The following is an 11115-nucleotide window of genomic DNA, read 5'->3' on the forward strand; positions in this document are numbered from 1 at the left end:
TAATTAATAATCATAGTGCTGTTAATTGTTATGCAAATCACACTTTTTTGGAATATTCCAGATAAATATTGGTTTCGCTACTACTTTCTGGATTAGCCCTTGCTTTTGCTGAAACGATTCTCGGAGGAGCTGAAAAGCCAAGGTTAATTATTTTGGAATATTCCTATTATTTTGTGGGGGTCATGTTCTATTAGAAATCAGCATACTCATGATGGACCTGAAAGTTGTTAAGGAGAAATAGTAAAATGACATGGCTACGAGAAGAGACCTCGGGTGGCACACAAGCAAACACCGCAAGCAGAGGCCATCATACAAAGCTCAGGAAAAGCACAACAGCACAGCACACCGACAAGTCTACGCCCCTAAAGCATCTCCAACAATATCCATAACACATTTCCAAAACCATTTTTTGGTAGAAACCAAAAAACCATGCTTCAACCAGATGCCTAAATCACTTTCCTATTTTTCAGCATAACAAAAATCCGTGGCCTTCAGTTCCCAATTTGTCCCATGACCATAGCTGCTGGCCTTCGGAGCCAGATTTCCTCCGTTGTCTTGGGCTCTCAATCGCGAAAGTTTGCTCTCAATCGCGAAAGTTTTCTCCTGCCGTCCAGCGTCAACGAGGGAAGAAAATTCAGTGGGGACCCAGCTTAGATGCATGCCGGCATGCCGCGTGGCCATCCCACTGTTACGAGGACTACTGCTCGCTCGGGCGCGCTCGGCTCGGGGCGAGTCTCGTAGGCTCTCGCAGTGCTCAGCTACGTATCGCTGGCTCACAGCCTCGCTCCAAGAGCTGAACAGTGGCGAATCTAGAATTTGGATTTAGGGGGCTATTCTTCTTCCTTCCCCCTCTCTTTTTCTTCTCTTCTTCTTCATTTTCATCATCATCCTTTTGATTCATAGTTAAAATTTGTAAGGGGGCTTTGGGGGGCTCCATGGGTTATATAGGACTAGGGGGCTGGAGCACCCCCAGCACCCCCTGGCTCCGCCACTGGAGCTGAAGTAATGCATCTACTTGTCGGGGTGTCGCACGCGATCACTTCTTGCTTGCAGTAATTGACTGACGGTCCCGGCGGCGAGCCAGCACACGTGCTTAATCACTTTTTCGTCATGACTACTTTTATTCAATATTTATTTTATCCTTATTTTATGCACTTGAATATACCATTAGAATCAATTCATTAACCTGCCTACACAACTTAACCGTCTCCTTCCCTGCGAAAATATAAATGACACCCAGAAATATTCTCGGGTAAAATGCTACTTTGGTAATTCTGTGCGCTTGCGGAATGAATCATGGTTCATGACTGACCCCATTCCTAGTGATTACCCCAAGAAATTTCACAAGTATTGATGGTGTCATTACCAGGACAGGTCTAGTAACCTTGTATCTAGAAAAGATGTTACAAAATACCGACATTCACTAGCGTCTCGGTCGCTTTTTGCACGTGAGGCACCTTGAACCGCCTTTAGGGAGCCACCAGGAAGACGAAGCGATACAGAATATCACAAATGAAATCGACTGCCTAGTCTGCCGAGATCTTGGTTTGGCTTGTACTCAATCCACCTTGTGAACTTGTTTACTACCACCAACACTTGATTAAATCTTCCTGACACTGTTGTCAGAGGCCCAATCATGTCGAGGCTCTAGCAAGCGAATGGCCAGGATGAAGGGATTGTAATCAGGTTCTGATCTGAAACAAGAGCTTGTTTGCCAAAGTATTGGCATCCTTTGCATCGTCCAACGAGGTCTTCACTACTATAGTAAACTTAACTGAGGCAGTCATAATGCATTTACTGAGGCGGGCAAAGCAAACACCTCAGACTTAACGTCACTGTTAATTCAGGCATTTATAGAGGCAGTCAGGCAACCGCCTCAGTTAAACGTTTAACTGAGGCGGTTTCTTTAGGCCAACCGCCTCTGTTTTTCGGTATTAACAGAGGAGGTTCCTTTACGAAGCCCGTCTCTGTTATTCAGCACTAACTAAGGCATTCACATTATAAGTGACCGCCACAGTCAAGATTTTTCAAAATAAAAAGAAAGCTTATTTCATTTCTAATTTGAATTTGAAACACATACAAATCAGGAGACACACGTATAAAAGGGTAAACACATATTACATCCATTCATGTGTCGATCTACGGTCCATGCATGCATGTCACACAGAAAGTTCATATTACATTCATGTATGTTCACATAGTTCACAAAAAACACAATTTCACAAAATTCAAAAGAGATCCGGTAACTTGTAGTCATTCATGTCGAGGTCGGTTCTCCAGTTGCGTAGCTTCGCGTACTTCGCCTTTGTTGCGAGCTCGCTCTTGTTATATATAAAAGAACTTTCCGTCAACATGACAACATTCGTCTGTAACAAACTTCAAATGTCAGCTATTGTTTGATCGATGATTATTCTGTTCACCTTTCACCTTTTCCACCACCCCGTAGATTTTTTGAGCTGCCGCCAGCTGCGGCTATAACTTCCGCAATACCTGAGGTAGTCACAAGTATAGTATCCACACAAGACTAACCCGTCAGGTTGCTTGGCGTACTACATGCATGTAACACATAGTCATTAGGACACATATATCATGCACGATGTTGTAGGTCATACGATTCTTCATACGTACCGAGAATTGTTGCCTAATGCGCAATTTTATGCCATACTTCTGCTTCTTATGGTCGGACCTCCGATCATAGCATTTGGGGTCTTCTGTGTATTTCCTATAAGCGCTATATGCAGACCATTGGTGTCAACAACAAATTTGATATGTACTTCAAGTGCATAAAAGAATGTGTCGTCACTTACTGTCACCGACATTGTTCGAAATCCCTGTACCCTTGTTTGTTCGTCTCATGCAAGGAGTCGAATATGACAGTCTTTCCATCCTGAGGATAGATCATAAATACAATCTAGTGGCCCATGAGGCCCAAGCTACACAAATGAAACAATATGGATCTCAAATCTTGAAACATAAAAAACGGTGAACCCAATAGCTATTGCAAGTTTCGTTTTAAAGTTACGTGTGGCACCTCGGTTAAGATTTTAACGGAGGCGGTTAGCGTTACCAAACCGCCTCAGTTAATACTTGCTTAACTAAGGCGATTTCCTTATGGTGACCACCTCAGTTAAACTATTAACTAAGGCGGTTGTACGATCGGCGGCCCGACCACCATTAAAAGATGCGGGCCGCCAGCCTACCCGCCCCAGAGACCTTTTTTAAAGATCGCTGTTACTCCATTTTTGTAGTAGCGCATTGATATCCGTTAGAGCTATTGGCTAGAAAATTCCTAATATGTATGCCTTGCCGACCAGAATTCTTGATATAGCGTAGTTGCCACAGGATCCACCGTGGATTTTTCGTAAGATATCCTTGCCTTCTTCAGCGGATACACACTTCATGAGTATTCTAGATGCAAATCGCTTGTACAGTTTCTCTCCGACCAAGGGGTAGCCTTTACTGCACCCACAACTACAGAACAAACCTTTATTCCAGACCATTTGTCCCGGCAGCCTTTGGGCCCGGAACAATAGGTGGCTTTTGTCCCGGATCCAACGGCTAGCCGGGCCAGCGGGGGACAGGGGCCTTTTGTCCCGGTTGGAGCCACCAACCGGGATAAAAGGCTCCCCTTTTGTCCCAGTTGGTGTCTCCAACCGGGACAAAACTCCTTGGCCCCCTTATCCCCTTCCCTCTCCCCCCGCCCGAGCCATTTAGCTCACATGTTCTTGCTGTACTTGGCTCGGGAGAGAGGAGTTCTTGCTCATTTCTTTACCACATTTGTGAAGATCTTTGATTCCCCGTCCATCCATCGGCGCTAATGGTTTGGGGCTTGTTTTTCTCTTCTTCCTTGGCTTGTATAGCTCATTTCATGCTTTAGAAATAGAGAAAATGTGTAGTTAGCTCATTTCTTGGACATTTTCATATGTAAAGGAATTCACATGTATAGATATGTGTATACATATATATATAAGTGAATTAATTTATATATGAAAACTATCTAGGACAAATATTATATATATATATTAGTGGAGATCATATATACCGAATTCCAATACATAAGTTTAATTGAAATGTAAAAGTATAATTGAAATAGAAAAAGAATTGAGAAAAGGAAAACAGAAAAAATGGACCTTTTGTCCCGGTTGGTAACACCAACCGGGACAAAAGGTGCTGCCAGCGCCACGTGGCTGGCGCACCCTTTTGTCCCGGTTGCCAGACCCGGGACAAAAGGACCCCCCTTTTGTCCCGGCCTAGCGTTCCCGGTTGGGAAACCAGGACAACAAGGGTTTCCCAACCGGGACAAATGAGCATTTCTGTAGTAGTGACCGTACAATTCTTGCTATTTGGATGCCTTTTGGATCAACGTCTGGTGGTAGCTTGAATTCATTGATGAAGTCTATCAGTGTTACCATCACGTCTACATAGGGATACCCTTGGGTAGATAGATAATCTTGGGAAATCGCCAAGATCAAGAACATGATGGTGCAAGCAACACAAGGGTTTAGACATGTTCGAGCCGCGAGTTGTGTAATACTCTACGTCCTATTGAGTGGTTTGTATTGCCTTAGATGGTTACGATGTGCGTAGAGATGTTGGAGGGGTCCCTGCCCGCCCTTATACAGGCCGGTAGAGTAGGGTTACATGGAAACCCTAGATCGATACAAGCCTAGGAGCTTATCCGAGTACTACTTGGGTTGTTTCTATCCATTCCCACTAGTTCTAAGTCTATATGGGTATGAGATATGCCTCATCTCACACATGGTACTGATCTGTGCTATGTCAGGTAGCCCCCGGCCCCGGGTCTGACAAGCCCTCACTGCTACAGAATAGGCCTTTGTTCCAGGCCATTTGTTCCGGCAGCCTTTGGGCCTGGGACAATAGGTGGCTTTTGTCCCGAGTCCAATGGCTAGCCGGGCCAGCGGGGGGGGGGGGGGGGGGGGACAGGGGCCTTTTGTCCCGGTTGGAGCCACCAACCGGGACAAAAGGGTGGACTTTTATCCCGGTTGGAGCCACCAACCGGGACAAAAGGCCCCCCTTTTGTCCCGGTTGGTGTCTCCAACCGGGACAAAAGGCCTTGGCCCCCTTATCCCCTTCCCTCTCCTCCCGCCCGAGCCATTCAGCTCACTTGTTTCTTGCTGTTCTTGGCTCGGGAGAGAGAGGAGTTCTTACTCATTTCTTCACCACATTTGTGAATATCTTTGATTCCCCGTTCATCCATCGGCGCTAAAGGTTTGGGTCTTGTTTTTCTCTTCTTCCTTTGGCTTGTATAGCTCATTTCATGCTTTAGAAAAAGAGAAAATGTGTAGCTAGCTTATTTCGTGGACATTTAGCTAGATTGCATATGTAGGTGTGATTTTCTTTTAGATTTAGATGAGTATGTAGATAGTAGAAATTTTTAGAATGAGTGTAGACACTTCATGTGATGTACTTGTATATATGACCATATTGTGGATAGTTGATTTTTGTATTCATGAATGAATTAATGAAATGAGTATATTAGAATTTTTTGTATTATGAATGGATTATTTTGACACTCTAGTGATGTATTTATTCAGGCTCACATTGAAACCATCTAAAAGCTAAAAAAATCTTTATTTCGAAACAAGTATACGTCGTTAATCTCCATTCAACGGTGATGGCACTACCTTTCGGGGATACACGATGTGCTATAAGGACGTCCCGAATCGGCTAGTCACATCACCAGCACTTCCGATTGATAAGAAGACAGCATTTGACGTAGTCAGCATGGCCGTTGTTGTACTGAGAGCATATCAACGAGCACGCTGCCTGTGCCAAGTGTTGTGCCTATTAATCGTAAATATTGGTGCTGCGACTGGCCGATTGGTGACATCCTTGTACCGCACCGTGTCCCCCCGAAAGGCAGTGTCATCACCGTAGGGTTGAGGTTACTGACGTATATATTTTCAGAAATAAAGGTTTATTTTTCTTCTAGAGGGTTTCTGGATATTGAAAAGAATGTACTCCTGGAACAGAAGGGTGTCAAAGTAATTAGAAGTTATAGAGATTTCTTTCAATTAATTAGAGATTTCTTGAGGATTAATGATACATTTCGTCTTTTTTATATGATTTCATTGTTATTTGCAAGAGTTATTAATCTGATCATTGTAATTGTAATAGTAAATAATTTTTGCATTATAATGGTAAGAATTTATAATTTTGTGGAAAATAAAGGTATTTTTCAGTAAAATATGGCTTCAGCAGCTGGAGGGAGTGGCGGCGGTGGGGGTGATCGTTGTCCTTCTAGAGAGAATGGCACAACTCGAGTAGGTCGTCGGTCCAAAAAACCTAGTGCTTTTCATAGGGCAGCGCTCCGTTAATTGGAAAAAGAATATAGAGAATGCATGGCAAGGGCCGAGGAACCTCCGTTTGATCTTGAGGATTTATTGCGGCGTTACGGTTCGTCACCACCAAACTCGGAGGTTTCAGCTCCGCCATCTTCTTCTGCGCCAGCAAGAAATCCGTTAGAGCATTCTGCGCTCCAACGCAAGGATGGTTGAAAACCTATGTATTGTTGTCCGAATTTTTAAGTTTCATGTATAGTACTCCTTTGTTAAGTTCTGTAATGGATTAAGTACTCCTTTTAATTAATCAAGATGTATGATGGATATTGCAGATCTTTTAATTATTCATATTATGTTACATTTAGTTTAATTTAGGTTTGATATATTTTATTTATTCGATACATGTAAAGAATTCAAATCAATTTATTTAAAATGCAGATGGACCGGCAATGGATGTACAATGCTGACCGACGTTCGAAAGAATTCATTGATGGCCTGCATTATTTTTTGTCTGTGGCTGAGGCAAACAAGCAGAATGGTTTTATGTGCTGCCGGTGTGTTCATTGCAACAATAACAAGGATTACTCATCTTCAAGAATCCTACACAGCCACATTTTTGCAAATGGTTTCATGGAGAAGTATGTTTGTTGGACGAAGCACGGAGAACAAGGGGTTACCATAGAAGACAATGAAGAAGAAGATTTTGACGACCACTTTCCCGGGAATGCTGGAATCGGTGCATTCGATGACGATATTCCCATGGAAGAGCCCGAAGTAGATGTAGCAGAAAATGATCCCAGCGACGATCTGGGGCAGGCATTGCACAATGTGCAGGCAGACTGTGAGAGTGAAACGGAGAGGTTGAAGTTCCAGAAGTTGTTAGAGGACCACCGTAAGTTGTTGTACCCAGATTGTCAAAATGGATTGAAGAAACTTGGCACCACCTTGGAGTTGCTGCAATGGAAGGCGACAAATGGTGTATCCAACAAGAGATTTGGTGAATTACTCAAACTTGTTAAAAAATGCTTCCTAAGGACAACGAATTGCCTGCCACAACTTATGAAGCTAAACAACTTGTTTGCCCTTTAGTATTGGAAGTGCAAAAGATACATGCATGCCCCAACGACTGCATCCTCTACCGAGGCGAGTACGAGAATTTGGATGCATGTCCCGTATGCAGTGCATTGCATTACAAGATTAGAAAAGATGATCCTGGAGATGTCGAGCGGGAGCCTCCCCGGAAGAGAGTTCCTGCAAATGTCATGTGGTATTCGCCTATAATACCATGTTTGAAGCGTCTGTTTATAAATAAAGATAATGCTAAGTTGATGCGATGGCACAAAGAAGAACGCAAGAAAGACTCGATGTTGAGACACCCCGCTGATGGGTCGCAGTGGAGAAAAATAGACAGAACGTACCATGAATTTGATTTGGATGCGAGAAACATAAGGTTCGGTTTGAGTACGAATGGCATGAATCCTTTTGGTGAGATGAGCAGTGGTCATAGCATTTGGCCTATGACTCTTTGTATGTACAATCTTCCACCATGGCTCTGCATGACACGAAAGTTCATCATGATGCCAGTGCTTATCCCGAGTCCAAAGCATCCCGGAAATGGCATTGATGTGTACCTAAGACCATTGGTCGAAGAACTCTTATTATTCTGGGGCGATGAAGGTGTACGGATGTGGGATGAATACAAACAGGAAAACTTCAACCTACGAGCATTGCTGTTCGTAACGATCAATGACTGGCCTGCTCTTAGTAACTTGTCAGGACATTCGAACAAGGGATACAAAGCATGCACACGCTGTTTAGATGATACCGATAATATATGGTTGAATCACTGTAAGAAGGTTGTATACATGGGTCATCGTCAATTTCTTCCCATCAGTCATGCGGTACGAAAGAAGGGCAAGCATTTCAAAGGCCAAGCGGACCACCGAACAAAACGATGCACCATAGTGGTAAAGACGTCTTCAACATGGTAAAAGATCTAGAAGTTATTTTTGGAAAGGGATCTGGTAGCCAACCTGTTCCGAACGAAAACGGAATGGCGCCCATGTGGAAGAAGAAATCTATATTTTGGGAGCTACCATATTGGGAAGTCTTAGATGTTCATCATGCAATTGATGTGGTGCACCTCACGAAGAATTTTTGTGTCAACCTGATAGCATTCTTGTGAGTGTACGGAAAGATAAAAGATACAGTAGAAGCACGTCAAGAATTGCAACGTATGGAAGAACTAGATGCCTTACATCCACAATAGCGAAATAATGGACGACAATACTTAAGTCCTGCCAGCTATACTCTTAGCAAGGAAGAGAAAGAAACCATGTTTGACTGCTTGAGTAGTATAAAGGTTCCATTTGGATACTCATCCAATATAAAAGGAATCTTAAATTTGGCAGAGAAGAAATTTACAAATCTCAAGTCCCATGACTGCCATGTGCTTATGACCGAACTTCTTCCGGTTGTGCTGCGGGGGATTCTGCTTGATAACATCCGGTTAACCATCATGAAGCTATGTACCTTCCTCAACGCAGTTTCTCAGAAGATAATTGACCCGGAGAATTTGATAAAGCTGCAAAACGATGTGGTGCAATGTCTTGTTGGCTTTGAGCTGATATTTCCACCATCTTTCTTCAACATCATGACACATCTTCTTGTGCACCTTGTGAAAGAGATTGATATCCTCGGACCAGTATTTCTACACAACATGTTCTCATTCGAAAGGTTCATGGGGGTACTCAAGAAATGTGTTCGTAATCGAGCTCATCCAGAAGGAAGCATTTCCAGTGCCTACGGAACTGAGGAGGTCATTGACTTTTGTGTTGACTTTATTGATGACCTTAAACCGATTGGAGTCCCTGAATCGCGATATGAGGGGAGACTAACTGGAAAGGGTACATTAGGAACGAAATCTTATGTCTACACAGATGATTTCTCATTGAAGAAAGTGTATTATACGGTTCTTCAACAATCATCCTTAGTTGACCCATATATCGAGGAACACAAGAAAATTCTGCTCTCCAATTTCCTGGAAAAGTCTGAGGCATGGATTTCACGTGAGCACATGAATACTTTCTGCAGCTGGTTGCGGAAGCATCTAATGCATAACATGGATATAAGTGAACAACTGTTCTTATTGGCTAGGGGACCATCTTGGAATATCTTAACATACCAAGGGTACGAGATAAATGGGAACACATTTTATACGAAAGTCCAAGATAAAAAGAGTACCAACCAAAACAACGGTGTTCGTATGGATGCCACGCACAATAATGGAAAAAAGGACACATATTACGGCTACATTGAAGAGATATGGGAGCTGGATTACAGTCCCAATTTCAAGGTGCTTCTATTTCGTTGCCAATGGGTTAAGCTATCTAGAGGAGGGGTAATAAAAGATGAGTATGGTATGACAATAGTTGATCTCAACAATCTTGGGTATAGAGACGAGCCATTTGTCCTAGCCTAGGATGTCGCTCAGGTTTTCTACATTAAGGACATGTCCAGCAAGCCAAAGAAGGGGATAAACAAGCACAAGGATGAGCCTAAGCGACACATAGTTCTATCAGGAAAGAGAAACATCGTTGGAGTGGAGGACAAGACAGACTTGTCAGAAGAATATAACAATTTTGTTGCCATTCCACCTTTCGAAGTAAATGCTGATCCATGCATCCTGCTAGCCAATGATGATGCTCCATACTTGCGCCGTGATCATAATCAAGGGACATTTGTGAAGAGAAAGTCTGTTACCGCTAATCCTTCATGTACTTGAATCATTTTATATTATTGTATAAAAACGTAATCGCAATTCGAATACTTTTATTATATATGTACTGTACAATTATACTTTATGTGTTATATATATATTATTTTTTATATTTTCACTTAATTACCAGACTCAATTATAATTTTCATTCAATAATGGATTACTCAACTAATTTTATTTATTTCATGAAATTACATTCACATTAACACACTATACTCTCTCACTAACACACACAATCTTACTAACACACACACTATCTCTCAAACTCACACACTACTCATTAATATCATGAAATTGCTTAATTTTATCTAAAATTCACTTTTTAAACGTTAATATCATGATAGAATCCACTTTCTGTTGAAAAGCAACAGTTTGAAAAAATTTGTTCACCTAATATATTTTTGCATGGTAAAAATAACAAATATGATTTCAAAAAAGTTAGATATTTCGTTGACACAATCACTTGAATAAAATTTAATTATTTTTGTTGCGTGTATCAAGTTTATATAGAGATAAGAAATTTTGTTCCATAATTTTTGGAATCATAATTTTATTAACTAAATTAACAAATGAAATCCAATTTTAAAAAAGAAGTAAAAACAAACAAAAACAAACATAAGATTTGGCGGCAACGAGGGAAAATGGGCCCCTTTTGTCCCGGGTGGTAGATCCACCCGAGACTAAAGGTGGGCCGCGGGCTGGGAATTTTCCCGGCCCGCCCAAAAACACCTTTTGTCCCGGGTGGAGCCACGACCCGGGTCAAAAGGCCCTTTTTGTCCCGGGTCGTGGATTCACCTGGGACAAAAGGCCCCCCTTTTGTCCCGGGTGAAGCCACGACCCTGGAAAAAGGGCCTTTTGTCTCGGGTCGTGGCTGCACCCGGGTGTAACACCCGGTTTATAAAAGAACATAAACCGAGCAATCATATACGTGCCAGGATCAAGTCACACGTATATACAACAGAATGAACAGTATATCATAGCACATATCACGTAAAAAGATATAATAAAGCGAATACGAATGTTATTTATTACAAT

The sequence above is a fragment of the Panicum virgatum genome, chromosome 1N (assembly GCF_016808335.1).
Source record: "Panicum virgatum strain AP13 chromosome 1N, P.virgatum_v5, whole genome shotgun sequence".
NCBI classification, from domain to species: Eukaryota; Viridiplantae; Streptophyta; class Magnoliopsida; order Poales; family Poaceae; genus Panicum; species Panicum virgatum.